This window comes from Cupressus sempervirens, chromosome 7 (genome assembly GCF_028749045.1).
Source record: "Cupressus sempervirens isolate cs-2001-9-10 chromosome 7, ASM2874904v1, whole genome shotgun sequence".
In the NCBI taxonomy this organism is placed as follows: domain Eukaryota; kingdom Viridiplantae; phylum Streptophyta; class Pinopsida; order Cupressales; family Cupressaceae; genus Cupressus; species Cupressus sempervirens.
Genome location: NC_143124.1, coordinates 40,869,723 through 40,879,223, shown reverse-complemented (window position 1 = coordinate 40,879,223; position 9,501 = coordinate 40,869,723). Strand labels below are relative to the sequence as shown.

Sequence of the window (9,501 nt, the reverse complement as noted above, 5' to 3'; positions counted from 1 at the left end):
ATGCAAGTAGATAATAGATATGATATTATATTGCAATAAATGTTTGATTTGATATAAGGTTAATATGAGATAAGGGTTTATGGTGATAATGTCAAATATGGTTAATGTTTGAAGTAGTACAAGTTTCATAGATCCAGATTCATCCCCCACCCTCCAATCTTAGCATCTTACTTTCCTTGTTAGAATTCCAACATTCTTTACATAAATAACATGATTATTTTTTGGATTCTTGCATTAAATATTTGGGAGACATAATTGATTACATTAGTCCTTTCTTTGTTGAGGATGATCCTTCTTTAGTCATTATGAGGGAACACTCTAATGCTCACCATTCTCTATTGATCCTACTCTTGAGTTTGATGTGATTGTAGATCCTTTATATTATTACATTTGGAGGAGGCTTCTTTCACTTTAGAAAAGACATTTGAATCTTTAGAGATTGACATTCATGAATCTCAAACTCACTTGAGATGTCACAATGCATGGTTCAAGTTGATCATAATCATGATTTAGAGATTCCTATTTATTTTCATGAGACATCATATATTTTGAGGGCTCTTCCTAGAGATTGGGTAGGATTATTTTATACACTTATGGCATTATTCTACCTAAAGGGAGGAAAACCATTAATTTTTCCTAGTGCAGTTTCTACATTAAACAAGGAGCATCTATCATGGTTTTACATTCTATGTTGGGGAAGGGGGGAGATACTTTGCTTCTCTTCCTTCTTTATATTTCGAGGAGACATCTTTGTCTTCTGGGTTTGTTCCCAAGAAGTTATAAGTGGTTCCTTGTTTGATGTGCCTTCTATAAGTCTTGATCCTGATTAGTTCACGGAAACTTCATCAACCAATGGCATTTTCATACATGAGCATACTTCATAGACATCATACTTCATTTGGATTTCTCTTCCTTTCTCCTATGAATATTTGGAATTTTTTTACATCTATACTTGTTCATCTCCTTCCCAAAGGAAGAAATTTTGTTTATACACATGGTTCTACCTTTTGGACCTTCAAGCACTTGTCATACTTGAAGGACATTATTAATTATGGGGTGGATATCATATCTCCTTGTTTCCTTTTTATGGGGGGATTCTAGGTTGTCTATGCATGATGCATGTCATAATAGGGGAGTCTTGTTTGCCTCCGTCCATGCATGCATCTTGTTTATTTTTCTCTCTTTTCTGAGGAGGGTTTTTTTCTCACGAGGTTTCCCTCTTTCTCTTCCTTATGAGAAATTTTTTTTTTTTTTCACTTACATATTGTTCATGAGTACTTAACATGGCCTAGTAGTTAGGACTCACCTAGCCTTGTGAGCTTAAGAGGATTCCCCTGAGTTACACTTAAGGGGTGGTAGTATAATTAAATATTCACTAAATATATTTTACTTAAGTTTATATAGAAAAATGAATTTGGATTAATTTTCATGTAGACATATAAGATTTCATATTTTATTTTAGCACATGGTGTTGGAGAATTCCACTTGAGGAGGAGCTAGTAATCATCGCATACCTCTTCTTGTATAAGATCCACTTAGTTCCCCTATTACATTATCATCCTCTTATTGTTGCATATGTTGTACATACTTTTTTGTACAATGGAGGATAATCCACCTTCGTTGGAGATGTGATTGGACCTTGTCTAGTTGATAGATTATCTCAAGCATATCTCATAGTTATCATGCATTGCCTATATATTCAAGCATATCTACATTGTGGTCTTAATGGAAATTTTATTTATGTATTTTTTATCATTATTAAATTAATCAATAAATAATATTATTTTTCTCATCTCTTTGGTTCTATAAATTGAGCTTCTAGATCTTAACATTTTTATTCTTTTCCTTAAGAAAATACTTGCATTTTATAACCTTCACCCTCCCCTCCAAGTAGTGAATGTTAGTTACAAGAAAATCAAATGTTTTGCATAGACTCTTGATTTGATGGGGTACACTTAATGTGAAGTTTATGGTAGCTTTTAGTTGATGAATATCCTCACTTAATAATTTTCATGTCTCATTTGACTCTTTGAAGTCTTTTAGGAAATTTTCACCCAGGTTGATAGCCTCATACACAATGAGAAAAACATTATACAAAACTTGCAACTTTTCAAGAATTGCCTTTAACGAATGAGACAATGTGACTTTATTCATTATTTTCACTATGTCCTTGGTTTCCAATGTGACCTAAGACAACTCATATGTTTTTTTTAACTAAGCATTGTCCTCCTAAAGCTCCATCTTTAATGTTGCAATTTATTCATTTAGAGAAGATGAATCCACTTGTTCTACTATATTATTTCTAGGAGAAAAGATCTTATTCTCTAAGGTGTTCCTTAATTATGCATTCAAGGTCAAAACCTTTGTGTATGTAGCATAATTTTTTCCCCCTTTCCTCAAGCAATATATATTTAGTCTCTTTTCAAATAGTTGGGTAGCAACCATGGCCATCTTCATAATATGCATGGTGTGAGTGTCAAGCTCTAAAGTAGTACATGTCCATTATTTTTCTAACTACCGCCCCTTGATCATCTTTTCTTCTACTCCCACAAGTACTTTGGGGTCTATTAGCACTCAGATCTTTTACACATATTCCTAATGCTTTCAAAGTTGGGTCTATCTAGATCTATGAATCCATCGTCCTTTTCAAATTGCAAGGAAAAAGTGTGTCCTACTATTGTCTAATATGATCTAACAAGAAAACCTGTAGATTCCATTTAGGGATTAGTAACAGCCCACTTTCCTTAACAGTTTTCCTTACTTCAATGGCACAAAGATGACTCAAATCAATGCCACTTAGCCATTCAATGTGTTTTCTCTAGAAGGTCTTCTAATGGTCCTTTTACCATGAACCATACAACTTTAATCTAGTTATGTTGAAGAAGTAATCATCTAAAATAAATAATTTAGCCACTAAGGCTCTTTCACCATGCTTATTCTCCGAGGGTATCTCATTATCCACATTCTCTATATTATCTTGATCATCATTATATTGTGAATCCCTAGAAGGGGATGCTAGAGGTTGCTTAACATCTTCTTCATTCATAGTTATTTTTACCAAAATAATAGCAACTTCTTATGTTTGTTCTCTAATTTGGGAGACTTCATATGTAACCAAATGGGTGATGCCAATAAGTAAAATTTTAGCATTCTTACTTAGACAACCTAATTATCTTATTGGTTTTAACAAACAAGATATTACACATGCTTTTAATCTTTTCATGTTGTCACTCACTAATCTTTCTCAGTCTAGATTTTTTGCAAACTATGTTCAAGCATATAAGATACAACCTAACCAGGTCTCTAGAGTGAGGAGTATATACATGATTTTAAACTAGAAGGGTCATCTCCTCTAAGGACATATCTCAGGTGATCACTTTCCCTAAATTTGGCTTTGTTCCACGACTTTCTATGAATTTTCCACTAACTAGGAATGCAACTTTCATCATTTAATATAATGGTGGTTCTCTTTGACTTGTCAATGAAAATTAACTCCCAACCATATATCTAGACATATAGACATATGTGCACAAATGTATATATAGATATCTATAGTGCACATGTACACATTAAATCTTATATATAGTTCATAGATAATGTATACATAGATATCTTAAATGAATATGTGTCTACATATATAGACTAGCATATACATATTTCTCAAAAAAGATTTAAAATATTCATCATATCACAACCCAAAAAGTATTTTATGTTTCTATTATTTTGTGAAAAAACTTTATTACTATTTGCTATTATAATTTTCTTTCTATTTTAAAAACAATTATTTTAACTAAAAATAATAATTGTATTTTCAAAACAAACATTTTAGTTAAAAATAATAATTAGATTTTCAAAACAAACTTTTTAATGCAAGATAATTGAATATTTTTATTAAATGAGATATAATTGATGTTCTTAATTCTGTTTCTAAATTTTACTGCATTTAGCTGTAATTATGGAGGATATCGGCCGACTTTGTAACGGCTACAATAAATTTTTATAAATATTCTGAGGGCGCTTCGGTTTCATATCACTTGTTGAGTCGGTTGGACAGGTCGATCTGTCTAATTCGAATTTAAGGAGCGAATATAGCGAAAAAAAATGGATAAATTTGTAACAGCTGTTCTGACAGTAGCTATTTTTGGGAATTTTTTGATTCTTTATTTTAAATTTCGGAGCCCTCTTTTGTTGTTTACACATTCCAGTCTTCTAATGGAAATAGTGTAACTTTTCGAGCAAGCCAAACTGCCGCAGATTGCTTCTTGGAACATTTCCAATTCATACTGTTTCAATTTTGTAAACCCCAGGTATGTGGACTGCAAGATAAACCCTTCAGCTGTATTTCATCGTCGTTAGCCTGCAACTTCTAATATTTTATAAATTTAATTGTAATATGTTTGTATCCAAATCTGTTTATTTTTAAAATCCTATTTGGGGTTGTTTTTTTGCAGAACATGGAATCATTAGCTGAATTAGTTGAAGTGAAAGAAACTGTTTTTGAGATGTCATTTGGGGAACGAAGATTTCTTGACGAACATTCAGCTATTGACATCTTCAGGCCATTGGAAGAACCCGGGAAATCTTGTACCAAGTTATGCCTTAGAAGCATAAGTTTTGGAACAGAGGCAGCCCATGTCGCAAACAGAGTCTTGATGGGTATTCAGAAAACTTTAACAGAGGTGGAACTTTTAAATTTTGTGGTCGGAAGGTCCGAGTCTGAAGCACTTGAGGTCATTGCAATATTGTCATCTGCTTTAGAAAGGTGCATGCTGAGATCCTTGACTTTTGCTCTGTATCGATTGGGAGAGAAGGGAGTTAAAGCTTTTGGACCACTCTTGAAATCTCAGAAGACGCTGGAAAATCTGAAATTCATATATACCCAGATTTCCGAAGAAGCTGCTAGATTCATTTGTGAGCTTCTTCCATCTATTGAAAGGATTAAGGGTTTGCGTTTTTGTCACAACTTCTCAGAAGATGATGCGGCAGAGGTCTTTTCAGCGCTTGTAAAGAAATGCATTGCTCTGGAGGATTTTGAATTCTCAGGGAGTTATATAGGTATCCGAGGTGTTAAAGCTTTAGTAGGAGCTTTGAGCCAAGGCTGCAGGTTGAAAACACTCAATTTATCAGATAACATGTTTGGGACTGCCGGTGGTGTTTCTCTGAGCCAAGTCATCCGTGGACACCTAGGTCTCACAAAAGTTCATTTAAACTATATGAATCTTGAGGATGAAGGCACAATTGCCATTGCGGACAGCCTCAAGGATGCTGCTCCATCTCTAAGAGTTCTTACGATTGCTGGAAACGGTATCACTCCAAAAGCCGCTCCAGCTTTGGCTGCATGCCTTGCTGAAAAAAGCTTGTTGAAAAAGTTTGTTGTAGCACAAAACAAACTCAAGGACGATGGAACAATCATGATATGCAAAGCAATTTCGAAAGGTCATGAGCAGCTTAGAGTGCTTGATTTGAGTACTATTGCTATCTCTAGAATTGGGGCTAAGGCTGCTGCTGAGGCTGTTGCAGACAAGCCTGATTTCAGTCGGCTTTTTATTCATGGGAATTTCATTACTAAAAAAGGAATTGAGACGGTCAAAGATGTGCTAAGAAAAGGTACCAAGGGTGAATATGTTCTTGGAGTGCTGTATCAATATAAATATGATGGTCACATGTTGTATCAATATAAGAATGAGGGTCTCAGTGATAGTGACTATGAAACTGACAGCGAGCTAAAGTGGTATGGCATTTATGATTAAAAGCGCTGCAACAGGTTTCGATTTCAAAGAAATTTGGAAAAATTTGTTAAAGTCTTCAAACAGAAGGCCCATTCTCCTTAATTTCACCTGTACTAGTCTGATGTCGGTCATCTTTTGTTTCCTAGAACATATAGTCAATGTGGTCTTTTGTCTGATGTAGTTAGTAGAAAACTGTCGTATCCCCTAAACACCTTGTTAATTCCCTTGCGTGACCCCTGGCCCCGATGTAATTTGGACCAGGGTTGAAGATTTGAATTTTGTTATGTGAATCTATGTTTATGTGTTGTTTGTGAACATTGATGCCAATGCTTCTTAATGTGATTATTATACTTATCATCTGTAATTTAATGCATTGATTTTATTTTAGTTCAAGTTGTTCTAAAAATATTGTTGGTGGACTTGTGTGAGGTTTCTCTTTGATTGCAGGGTCTCGGTGTAAGATGAAATGGGTTTTGTGTTTCTGTTGGTGAGAGATAGGTATTTATGTTCCATGCTTTGTGTCAATGCCTTCATTCTAGCTTGCTTCTACACATTTCCAGTGTTTGGGTGTCTCTATTTCAAAGGAAAAAGGGATTGAAATGTTATGTTGGATTCTTTTTAGCATTATATCAATCTTCGGACATGTAGATACCTCTCTTTGGCTACACATATAGTCCTTAAATCTATGATTCAACCGAGTGAGCTTAAATCAAAAACTTAGAGTAACTACCTATTCAAGTTGAGTTAAAATTCACCTAACTTTCGCAAATGATGGAGCACAAAAGTTATCTATAATTACAAACAATAAGTTCGGCAACTTGAAATGTAAATCTTGGAAAGACAAAACAAATTATTAGTTTTGTTGAAGTGAGAGCTTGTCTTCTTCCAATCCATGAATCAGTTAGGATTTACCTAAATTTGACAATGATAGAGCCTGAAAGTTAATTTTAGTTGTAATATGGTATATTTTCACTTTTACAAATAGAGCAACTTGAAAAGATAGAACAAAAAATTAGTTTTGTTGAAGTGAGAGCCTATCTTCTTCCAATCCACAAATCTTCCATTCAATAGCTTGTATATGTTGAAATTCTTGAACGATTGTAGTGTGCCCTCATTCTATGCTCTCCTTCAAACCATTCATCTCTTATACATTTTTATGGGAAAAAATGCATTAAATGCTTCTTGATCAGATAGTGTCAAATTTTGGACTAAGTTTTTAAACTTGGTCACCAGTCCTAATCTTTTAGCACCTGGCCCAGGTCTAAGGACCAGTGGTTCACCTTTGACTGTGCAAGGATCTTTACTGCTAAGCTTTGAACCAGAATAATATAAACAAAATACAGAAACTTGGAAGGGCATATGAACAGATGACACAATTCTTGATCCTGGGAAAACCCTTCTACTTGAGTGAAAAGCCCAACCACACCCAAATATGGATCCTTTATTGTATGTTCTTAAAAACAATACAAAAGTATTTTGCTTATGATTGAAATTCTCAACGTCAATCAATAAGACTGCCTCCTTTACTTCAGAAGTGACACAATCTCCGATATCATACAATCTTCTCACAGTAGAAGTGATACACAAAATAAGCATTTAGCTCTGTACACAGATTGAATGCATGTTAATCAATTACAGTTTCAATCACCTCCAAACTCTTACTTGTACAACACAGAGGTCACTAATTGTAAACCAATCTCATCTATGTGAGAAAATAACATCCCTAATATATCGACACCCATCCTTACACGTAGTTGCCCATGCAATATTCTCAAACTGCCAAATATGCAGAGTTGCAAAACCTATGCCAACTCTCTGCAAGGTAATCTCACAAGTCATGTGAACAATACTAAGCTACTGCACCATACATAGAATCAACACATTGATGCTATAGTTACACCACCTTGGGGGTAGGGGGATGGGGGAATCGGGGGAGAAATTTTTGGGATAAGGGGACAAAGGGGCCCTAATTTGTGGACAACGGCAGGGGACCAAGGGGGTCATATATATTATACATATGGTACTTAAAATGTAAGTTATGAAATGATTTGTTGCAATATAAGATATAAAGATGTAAAAGAGTAAATACTTGAACATTGCATTGAATTGGAACATCAAACATTGAACATAAATAGTCAAATCAGCAAATAGCTAACACAGGGACATCCCCCCATCCTCGGTGGAGGTGGTGGAATCTAGTGGCATCATTGGGGATTGGGGAACAGAGTCCCCAAGTCTCTGGTGCGTCCAAATCCTTGGTGTGTGGGGCAAAAAGTGGGTGTGTCCTCATGTTACAAAGATTGATGTTGATTCAATCACCAATGCCATGGAACGTTACAAGATATACACGATAACCATGAAAATGAACAATCACCTCTAGAAAGAGTCTCATTGTCTTTTATATGAAAATCAATGAGCAAGATAATTGAGGACAAAATAACTGAGACACCAACAACTTTATCAGTTTTCCAGTGATAAAAAGGTTGGACATGTGGAGTCAAGGAAGCAGCAAGGGCATGAAAGATGGTAGAAAATCAACCAACAATGATGAAGCATTCACAGTGACTTGGCAACAATGGAAACATTGAATTGGTGCCAATTAAGCCAGAAGCAAAGATGCACAAAGGAAACAGTTGAGCTTCAAACTTAAATTGCCAATATAGTCATAATGCAGCAGGGAGTAACACAAGATCAGAATGCCACAAGAAACATGATAGTGCCATATTGTTAATGCTAGATGATAATAGAGGTGTCAAATCATCAAAAGAGAACAATGCAACTACCAACATTAACGTGTTGAATACATTCAACCTTGAAAATATTCTGACATACGCATCCAACATATTAGAGTAATGACAGTGACTATGAACTGTCAGTATACAAACAGAAACATAATCACGATGCCAGACCAATCTTTCTTAACGGTGCCAAGACATCTTTTAGTATAATTAAACAGCTTGACCATGACAGAGTCCACACGATGATTCAGCTAAGCAGAACAAGAAAACTGGAGGATGTCGTAACACATTTCCAGCGAATATGAGTCTTAAGAAAATGAACAGTGAACTTGGAAGAGTCTCTGTAGCATAGCAAGAACACTGATAAAATTGATGTCAGTCATTACAAGAATGAAGAAGCTCTCCTGCAAATGGGTTGTCAAGTCATGATGAGCAGCAGCTATAAATAGATGATAACCTAGAACAACATCAACAAAACAATGTGGAAGGAATATTTTGAAGCTACATCTTCAATATTACCTCTTAGAAAAAAATACGTCTTCTATAGACCATCTCATGGCAAAAGCAAGAAGCTGTAACAGAAAATATTGTCAACAATATCTCATCATATCAATAAGCAATTGTTATTTCATCATATTAATAAGCAATTGTTATCTCATCATAACAATCATAGCAATATTTACCATAGCTACTCCTAGAGGGTGAATTAGAATAAAAGGATATACCATAGAGTCACACACATGACTTCTACCATGCCTACTCATAGAGGTGGAACAAGGGTTTACACCTTAGACATCTACCAGAGAAGAATGCATTACCACCATGCCTACTCACAAAGGGCGGAATGAGGGCTTTCACCTCAATCTTCTCCCAGAGAAGAATGCATTTCCACCATGCCTACTTGCAATTCACCATGCCTACTCATTGAGGGTCAAACGAGGGCTTTAACATCAATCTTCTCCTAGAGAAGAATGCAATAAGCACAAAAGTTCATTTGAATGCTAAGACTTCCTCAAAGTCGAGACTACCTCTCG

At 35.1% G+C, this 9,501-nt stretch overlaps 1 pseudogene across 1 annotated transcript; it reads left to right on the top strand.

The window, feature by feature from the left end:
* Positions 1–4,182: 4,182 nt before the first annotated feature.
* LOC149545353 (RAN GTPase-activating protein 2 pseudogene) lies at positions 4,183–6,122 on the top strand (annotated as a pseudogene). Its single transcript, XR_016353573.1, has 2 exons — positions 4,183–4,307; positions 4,452–6,122. The product of XR_016353573.1 is annotated as an RAN GTPase-activating protein 2 pseudogene (transcript).
* Positions 6,123–9,501: the final 3,379 nt, after the last annotated feature.